At 41.1% G+C, this 10,366-nt stretch overlaps 1 pseudogene; it reads right to left on the reverse strand.

Annotated features, from left to right (window-relative positions):
• Positions 1–1,415: 1,415 nt before the first annotated feature.
• Positions 1,416–2,000, reverse strand: LOC119350338 (annotated as a pseudogene).
• Between the last annotated feature and the right edge of the window lie 8,366 nt (positions 2,001–10,366).

Here is a 10,366-nt window from a genome sequence, read left to right on the forward strand (position 1 = left end):
CATTTTTTTAGCTTTGAAGTGAATGATGGTTGTGGACATTATCTATGAATGTGCAGATATCTATGAACATGAGTTTGATGTGAAAGTTGAACTTGGAATGTTGGGCTTGCGCGTGAACTATACCATGTCCGATGGTTCATCTGTTATTGTTTGGAAAGTAAGGGCTGTTACTACATCACCTCAAAAAAATTATTTTGTTCCACATCAGTAGATGCACGGACATCCCAACAAGCATGCTGACTGCATAAACATTTGAACCTAGCTATTATGAAGGAAAATTTGTGTTGACAACAGTTTTAGATACCAGGAGACGCCTAGCCTGCTCTGCCTCTGCTAGCTTCTTTCTGGCTTCTTCCATCTCTTCTTTGGCTCGGGTGAAGAGAGCATCTGATTGCTCTTTTCGCTTCTTCCAGAACGCAGCTACATTCTCAAGGGCTGCTGCACGCTTTCTTTCAGCCTTTACTAGAGCCACAAGGGCACGAACAGTTGACGACTCCACCTGGCTTGCGTGTAATCCAGCATCATCTGGGAATTTGCACATTGTGTCTAATCCAACATCATTAGGGAACGAGCACCTTGTGTGTAATCTAGCCTCATTTTAGAAACATGATCTCGAGGTTGACCATACTTCCCTCCTCGCAGGAACTGCATCCTGACATGAAGTTACTTCTTTTTAGATCAATAGTCAGAGCTACCCAGATCCATTAAGTAGAAGCTCAGATAAATAGGACTCGGAGAACTGAATTCAAAAGGAGAAATATAAAAACAAACTTCAAGGTGAGAACGCCCACTTCCTACATCGAGCTGAAAACGAAAGCATTAGGATGATTAAGACTCTTCTTATTACACATCGAAGAATACGAGGCTAAGAGAAATAGAAACTACAACATATACACATCGAAGAACACGAGGCTAAATGAAAGTAATTGAAAGGGTGTTACTTACCAAAGCTCGTTTTACAGGTTCGGTGCAGCTCCTCTTTAACTTGCCATGTTCCTTGAAGATGTCCCCAATATCCCGTGTTTGATCTTCATTGCTCCTCTACATGTTCGCATTCGTAGTTTTAAAATCTCAACATGGCAAGAAAAATATAGTAATACTCACGCATCTTGTGGGCAACATTAAAGCACTCATCTGCCATGTTAGAGCATCTCCAATAGAAGCGCAATGCGCGGCACATTAAAAAAGCATTTACAGCGCCGAAATAGCCAGCTTTTGCAGGCCGCGGAGTGCTGGCTCTAGCGGTTGCTGCAAAAAATTGTGCACGCACCGCTCCAGCAGACGCGCTATGTTTTTCTCTCCTTTCTACTCTGACTCGATACACATTCGACTCCGAGTCGATACTGGCATTGATAAATACATAGATAGTTCTCCGCATAGATATAGCATAGATAGATAAAAAATAGATAGTTCAACTACTCCTCGTCGTATGACTCTACCTCGGTGATGACCTCCCCCGACATCTCAATGTAGGCGTCAAGATACCAATGGTCGTTGGAGTCCCGGGGCGACGCTGCTCCTAGCTTGATGTTTAATTGAGAGGTCGCCTTCCGCGTACGCATGTCCTCGCGATAGGCGGCTCGCTCCGCCCTCCTCTTCTCCCTCTCCGCCCTCCTTTGCGTGTAGAACTTGCTCTAGTTGATGATGTCCTGTGGGAAATGTTGGCGCCACAGCTCCATGGCTTCCTCTTCCATCTCGGGAATGCTAAGACGGTACTCCCGCCTCCGGTTATCGCGACGACCCTCGTCGGTGATAAGCCGCGGGGAAGGCGCGAGTTCCTGCGCCCGCTCTTGCGCCGGCACGTTGGGGAAGTTCATGTCCCTACGAGGCCACCAGAGGCGCCACGCTGCCGCACCGTACGCGCGGGCGACCTCGTGGGTGGTGTCGAAAGTGCCGAGGCCGAGGCGCATCTCGCCGAACCGGATCTCGGCGGAGAAGCCGCCGGAGGGGCGCGCACGGACGTCGCGGTAGCCCCAAGTATCCCAGCAACGTGGCGGCATGGTGGTGCGGCGGCGGTGAGGCAAGAAAGAGCGGGAAGAGAGCGGTGGTGAGGCACAGAGCGGTGGGAGGGCATTGGATTTTATAAAGCACGCCGGACGCCGTGCGCCAAAACTAGCGCACGCCCGGCCGCTTTTTCCCCCGCGCGCGCGATACTTTCCTGATGTCCCTGCTATCTCTACTCTCCTCTACTCTTATATATATATAATTTTTAATTTGTATTTATATTTATTTCTACTTCTCTAGTCTTATAAAAAAAAATAGAGTTGGTGATGATGGTGTGCCTGCCATCCTGCAATATAGGTCGTCTGATTTATAGCTGACGGATAGGAAGGAAACTATGGCAATTTTGCAAAAAGATACCCACACCCCTCTCCATATTTGCAAATAAGGATTTCCCCCGTTCATCCTTTTCTCCCACAAGATAAATACTCATACAAATGCATCTCTATATTCCGTGCAACGCATGTTCTTAAAACTTTCCATCATTTGCCACACTATTGGTTGCATATGAAGAACCTACCCAAGCATAACGCAATACAGGAGCGACGCACAATTACAAGGTGATATTCTGTTGGACAATGCAAGTTATAACCAATTACTTTTACTGGAACAATAGCAACTAGGAAATTTGAAGGGTAGGTATGAACAAAATTGGAACTGCACATGTACTGCTAAGAGATTCAATATACACATTACCAATCGAGGAGGAGTACAATGGTCGCAACAGCGTCTATGCATCATGGTCGGCAACGGGAGTCAGTTCATTGTCCACGAGGGTGGTGCTTCTGCACTTGGCTCCGGCTTTGAGGAAGCAGATCTGAGACCATGGAAGATGGTGCCGGTGAAGAGGCTCCATGTACAACAACGATGGTGGACCAGCTCCAGTGCGGCGTACGACGTCATCGATGAGGCAGATGCGCTGTGGCGGACGAGTGCGCCGATGTAGAAGGGGAAAAGCACGAAGGCTATGGTGCCGTGGAGAAGTCTATTTTGCGGTGGGGATAGAAAATTGGGAGTATTCAGGTGTACTACTCTGGGTGCCGGGTGGGGTTGGCTGGGTAGGGTGAACATGAAGTTACCAAAACAGCCCCCTACCCACCAACATTCGTAGGCCTATTCTGAAGGGTATGATGGTAACTTCGCACTGCTCGAATCAGGCTCCCACGACCTCAAAATTTTGTAACACTGAATTCCCCATCTGGTGTGTTGGGTGATTGGCCTAAGCTACTAGCGAGTAGTACTAGTAACTACTAGTACTCCCTCTGTTTTTATTAACTTTGCATATTAGGTTTGACCGAAGTCAAACTTCTTAAAGTTTGACCAAGTTTATAGAAAAATATAAACATTTACCATAACAAATATGTATGATGTGAAAGTACATTCGATAATGAATCTAATGGTATTTATTTGTTATTGTATATGTTAATATTTTTTGTTATAAACTTTGTGAGAGTTTACAAAACTTGACTTTGACCAATGCTAATACGCGAACTTAAATAAAAACGGAGGGAGTACACATTTGTTTTCTAAGTTTGTAGTGGAATTAATCATTTGTTGTAATCGTGAAATAAATATATTAAGCTACTGACTTCGAATGTAATGGTTTATACAATTCAATAGTTAGAATCATTGTTAAATTCCAAGATGTATACCAGGTCTATAGTACTTCACAATATGCTCAAACTCACATAACCCCAATAAAATGAAAATCTAAATGCATTTCATAGTTATTACTTTGTAGGATGCAACAAAACCAACCATAACTCTACACGATCCATTATAAAGCAACATTTTGAACACATCCCAATGTGTGAATGAAACATGTAGAGAGAGCTTGTGAAGACGGAGCAAATAGGGCGGGAAAGATTGTATGTATGTGGGCGAGAGAGTAGGATACAAACCTCATGAGAGAGAGAGAGAGAGAGAGAGAGAGAGAGAGGAAGAAGTTAGGTCTGTGAGAAAGATGGAACATGTAATATACATGAGATGCATGTGTATCCGGATTTTGTACATGTGGAAGCAGAAGAGACAACTAGTTTGATGAGAGAGCTGGAAAAACGTGGACGACAGGGGAAGGATTTTGTGGGTTGAGGGATTGACAATTTTGTGCGGGGGAGAGAGGGGGGAGGAGTCAGTCAGCTGTCGTCACATCATCCTACTTCCAAATGGCCCCGCATTTTCTAGTGCAGTGTGGTCCCCGTCTTCGATCTCCTCGATGCCTCTTTAAAGATTGAGGTGGTGTGTATGCTAGGGTGCAGAGAAGCAAAAGCGACAGTGGTCGCCATATAACCTTGTATGGGGATGAATTGTGTGCTCGGGGGAGGGGGAGTGTGTGTGTAGTGTGTGTGTGTGTGTGTCAGATATTGAGAGAAATCAAACCTATGGAGAGAATGTGAGTGTATGTGACGGAGAGAAACATGCTAAATAGGGTTTTCACGAAGAGATTGTGCGTGCGAGATAAAGAGAGATGTGTGGGTTGATGTCTACTACACAACCTTCTTCTTGTAGACGTTGTTGGGCCTCCAAGTGCACATGTTTGTAGGACAGTAGCAAATTTCCCTCAAGTGGATGACCTAAGGTTTATCAATCCGTAGGAGGCGTAGGATGAAGATGGTCTCTCTCAAGCAACCCTGCAACCAAATAACAAAGAGTCTCTTGTGTCCCCAACACACCCAATACAATGGTAAATTGTATAGATGCACTAGTTCCGCGAAGAGATAGTGATACAAGTGCAATATGGATGGTAGATAAAGGTTTTTGTAATCTCAAATTATAAAAACGGCAAGGTAACTAATGATAAAAGTGAGCACAAACGGTATTGCAATGGTAGGAAACAAGGCCTAGGGTTCATACTTTCACTAGTGCAAGTTCTCTCAACAATAATAACATAGATAGATCATATAACAATCCCTCAACATGCAACAAAGAGTCACTCCAAATCCACTAATAGCGGAGAACAAACGAAGAGATTATGGTAGGGTACGAAACCATCTCAAAGTTATTCTTTCGGATCAATCTATTCAAGAGTTCGTACTAGAATAACACCTTAAGACACAAATCAACCAAAACCCTAATGTCACCTAGATACTCCATTGTCACCTCAAGTATCCGTGGGCATGATTATACGATATGCACCACACAATCTCAGATTCATCCAACCAACACAAAGTACTTCAAAGAGTGCCCCAAATTTTCTACCGGAGAGTCAAGACGAAAACGTTGCCAACCCCTATGCATAGGTTCATGGGCGGAACCCGCAAGTTGGTCACCAAAACATACATCAAGTGGCACGTGATATCCCATTGTCACCACAGATAAGCACGGCAAGACATACATCAAGTGTTCTCAAATCATTAAAGACTCAATCCGTTAAGATAACTTCAAGAGGAAAACTCAATTCATCACAAGAGAGTAGAGGGGGAGAAACATCGTAAGATCCAACTATAATAGCAAAGCTCGCGATACATCAAGATCGTGCCATAGAGAGAACACAAGAGAGAGAGAGAGAGAGAGAGAGAGAGAGAGAGAGAGAGATCAAACACATAGCTACTGGTACATACCCTCAGCCCCGAGGGTGAACTACTCCCTCCTTGTCATGGAGAGCGCCAGGATGATGAAGATGGCCACCGGTGATGGGTTCCCCCTCCGGCAGGGTGCCGGAACGAACTCCCGATCTATCTTGATTATCGATGTTTTTAGGGTACGTAGGCTTATATAGGCGAAAGAAGTCGGTCGGGGGAGCCTCGAGGGGCCCACGAGAGGGTAGGGCGTGCCCAGGGGGGTGGGCGCGCCGATCCCCTGGCTTGCACTCCAAGTTCCTGGGATTGGCTCTATTCCAAAAATAACTTTGCCGAAGGTTTCATTCCGTTTGGACTCTGTTTGATATTCCTTTTCTTTGAAGTACTGAAACAGGCAATAAAATAGCAATATGGGTTGGGCCTCCAGTTAATAGTTAGTCCCAAAAATGATATAAATGTGTAAAATAAAGCCCATAAACATCCAAAAGGGGTAATATTAGCATGGAACAATCAAAAATTATAGATACGTTGAGACGTATCAAGCATCCCCAAGCTTAATTCCTGCTTGTCCTCGAGTAGGTAAATGACAAAAACGGAATTTTTGATGTGGAATGCTACCTAGCATAATTCTCAATGTAATTTTCTTTATTGTGGCATGAATGTTCAGATCCAAATGATTCAAAATAAAATTTCATATTGACATAAGAAATGGTGATACTTCAAGCATACTAATAAAAGTAATCATGTCTTCTCAAAATAACATGGCCAAAGAAAGTTATCCCTACAAAATCATATAGTCTGGCTGTTGCTCTATCTTCATCACACAAAGTATTTAATCATGCACAACCCTGATGACAAGCCAAGCAATGGTTTCATACTTTAATAATCTCAAACTCTTTCAACTTTCACGCAATACATGAGCGTGAGCCATGGACATAGCACTATATGTGGAATAGAATGGTGGTTGTGGAGAAGTCAAAAAGGAGAAGATAGTCTCACATCAACTAGGTGTATCAACGGGCTATGGAGATGCCCATTAATAGATATCAATGTGAGTGAGTAGGGATTGCCATGCAACGGATGCACTAGAGCTATAAATATATGAAATCTCAACAAAAGAAACTAAGTGGGTGTGCATCCAACTCGCTTGCTCATGAAGACCTAGGGCATTTTGAGGAAACCCATCATTGGAATATACAAGCCAAGTTCTATAATGAAAAATTCCCACTAGTATATGAATGTGACAACATATGAGACTCTCTATCATGAAGATCATGGTGCTATTTCGAAGCACACGTGTGGAAAAAGAGATAGTAGCATTGTCCCTTTTCTCTTTTTCTCTCATTTTATTTTTTCTTTTTTCTTTTTCTTTTTTTCTTTTTCTCTTTCTTTTTCTTTTGCCTTTCCTTTTTTTATTTTTGGACTTTCTCTTTTTTCTTTTTGTAAAGTCCGAAGTCTCATCCCGACTTGTGGGGGAATCATAGTCTCCATCATCCTTTCCTCACTGGGACAATGCTCTAATAATGAAGATCATCACACTTTTATGGATTTACAGCTCAAGAATTACAACTCAAAGCTAGAACAAGATATGACTCTATATGGATGCCTCCGGTGGTGTACCGGGATATGCAATGAATCAAGAGTGACATGTATGAAAATTATGAAGGTGGCCTTGTCACAAATACGATGTCAACTACATGATCATGCAAAGAGCAATATGACAAAAGTAATGCGTGTCATATGAACGGAATGGTGGAAAGTTGCATGGAAATATATCTCGGAATGGCCATGGAAATGCCATAATAGGTAGGTATGGTGGCTGTTTTGAGGAAGGTATATGGTGGGTGTATGGTACTGGCGAAAGTTGTGCGGCACAAGAGAGGCTAGCAATGGTGGAAGGGTGAGGGTGCGTATAATCCATGGACTCAACATTAGTCAAAAGAACTCATATACTTATTGCAAAAATCTAGAAGTCATCAAAAACAAAAGCACTACGCGCATGCTCCTAGGGGGATAGATTGGTAGCAAAATACCATCGCTTGTCCCCGACCGACACTCATAAGGAAGACAATCAATAAATAAAATTGTGCTCCAACTTCATCACAAAGCGGTTCACCATACGTGCATGCTACGGGAATCACAAACCTCAACACAAACATTTTTCATAATCACCTCAACTAGCATGACTTTAATATCACTACCTCCATATCTCAAAACAATTATTAAGTATCAAATTGATCATAGCATCCAATTCACTTTCTATGATAGTTTTTATTATACCCAACTTGGATGCTCATCATTCTAGGACCAACTTTGTAAACATAGCAAATACCATGCTGTTCTAAAAGACTCTCAAAACAATATAAGTGAAGCATGAGAGACTAGCAATTTCTACAAAATATAACAACCGCCATGCTCTGAAAGATATAAGTGATGCACTAGAGCAAATGACAAACTACTCCGAAAGATATAAGTGAAGATCAATGAGTAGTCGAATAATTGTGCAACTATGTGAAGACTCTCTAACATTAAGGAATTTCAGATCTTGGTATTGTATTCAAGCATCAAGCATAACAAAATAAAATGACATTGCAAGGATAGCACGACTCATGTGAAGAAGCAAAAACTTAGGCTCAACCGATACTAACCGATAGTTGTTGAAGAAGAAAGGTGGGATGCCTACCGGGGCATCCCCAAGCTTAGATGCTTGAGACTTCTTGGAATATTATCTTGGGGTGCCTTGGGCATCCCCAAGATTGAACTTTTGTGTCTCCTTAATTCCTCTCATATCATGGTTTCTCTTTTTATCAAAAGCTTCATCCACACCAAACTCAACAAGAACTCGTGAGATAGGTTAGTATAAACCAATGCAAAATCTTATCATTTTATACTGTAGCAAATCATTAAAATAATTATTCAACATTGCATACTAAATTCCTATGAATATTTAACACTCCTATCCTCAAATAGAATCATTAAACAAGCAAACATATGCAAACAATGCAAACATAACAGCAATCTGCCAAAACAGTACAGTCTGTAAAGAATGCAAGAGTATCAATACTTCCCTAACTCCAAAAATTATGAGAAAAATACTACACTGTAGAAGATTTATCAGAGCTCATTATGCAAAAAGTTTCAACATTATATAATGCTCTTACTTTTCTAGGGAATTTTTGCAACAGCGGTAAACTTTCTGTTTTCAAACAGCAACATGTATACTAGCAAAATAAGCACGGCAAAGGCTATCCTTGACTTTTTTATTGAAACTAAAGATGAAAAACATTATTATAAATAACAGCAAGCTAATACTACCAAAATAAAATGACGCTCCAAGAAAACACATATCATGTGGTGAATACAAATATAGCTCCAAGTAAAGTTACCGATGAACGAAGACGAAAGAGGGGATGCCATCCGGGGCATCCCCAAGCTTAGGCTCTTGGTTGTCCTTGAATATTACCTTGGGGTGCCTTGGGAATCCCCAAGCTTAAGCTCTTGCCACTCCTTATTCCATAGTCCATCGAATCTTTACCCAAAACTTGAAAACTCCACAACACAAAACTCAACAGAAAACTCGTAAGCTCCGTTAGTATAAGAAAATAAAACCACCACTTAGGTACTGTAATGAACTCATTCTAAATTCATATTTGTGTAATATATACTGTATTCCAACTTCTCTATGGTTCATACCACTTAATACTAGCCATAGATGCATCAAAATAAGCAAACAACACACGAAAAACAGAATCTGTCAAAAAACAGAACAGTCTGTAGTAATCTGTACCAAACGTATACTTCTGAAACAAAACCAATTCTACCAAATTAGGAAGTCCTAAGAAATTTGTTTACCAATCCATATCATAAAGAATAAGATCATAAGCACGTTTCTGTGAATTAACAAAACTAATTTACTGGGTGCAAAAGTTTCTGATTTTCAGTAGGATCAACACAACTATCACCGTAAGCCATCCTAAAGGTCTTACTTGGCACTTTATTGAAAAAAAAGCTATAAAACATGATTAATAAAGTAGCATAATCATGTGGACACAAAAAAATAGTAAGGGTAAATATTGGGTTGTCTCCCAACAAGCGCTTTTCTTTAATGCCTTTCTAGCTAGGCATGATGATGACAATGATGCTCACATAAAAGATAAGAATTGAAACATAAGGGGAGCATCATGAAGCATATGACTAGCACATTTAAGTCTAACCCACTTCCTATAAATAGGTATTTTGGGAGAAAACAACTTATGGGAACAATAATCAACTAGCATAGGAAGGTAAAACAAGCATAACTTCAAGATTTTCAACACATAGAGAGGAAACTTGACATTATTGCACTTCCTACAAGCATATATTACTCCCTCATAATGATTTTCAGTAGCATCATGAATGAATTCAACAATATAACCAGCACATAAAGCATTCTTTTCATGATCTACAAGCATAGAAAATTTACTACTCTCCACATAAGCAAATTTCTTCTCATGAATAATAGTGGGAGCAAAATCAACAAGATAATTATCATGTGAGGCATAATCCAATTGAAAACTAAAACCATGATGACAAGTTTCATGGTTATCATTATTCCTAATAGCATACGAGTCATCACAATAATCATCATAGATAGCAACTTTGTTCTCATAATCAATTGGAACCTCTTCCGAAATAGTGGAATCATCACTAAATAAAGTTGACACTCTTCCAAATCCACTTTCATATTCATCACAATAAGATTCAACATCTGCCAAAATAGTGGGATCACTACTTCCTAAAGTTGACACTCTTCCAAACCCACTTTCATCAATATAATCATCATAAATAGGAGGCGTGCTTTCATCATA

Source organism: Triticum dicoccoides, chromosome 1B, assembly GCF_002162155.2.
Source record: "Triticum dicoccoides isolate Atlit2015 ecotype Zavitan chromosome 1B, WEW_v2.0, whole genome shotgun sequence".
Taxonomy (NCBI): domain Eukaryota; kingdom Viridiplantae; phylum Streptophyta; class Magnoliopsida; order Poales; family Poaceae; genus Triticum; species Triticum dicoccoides.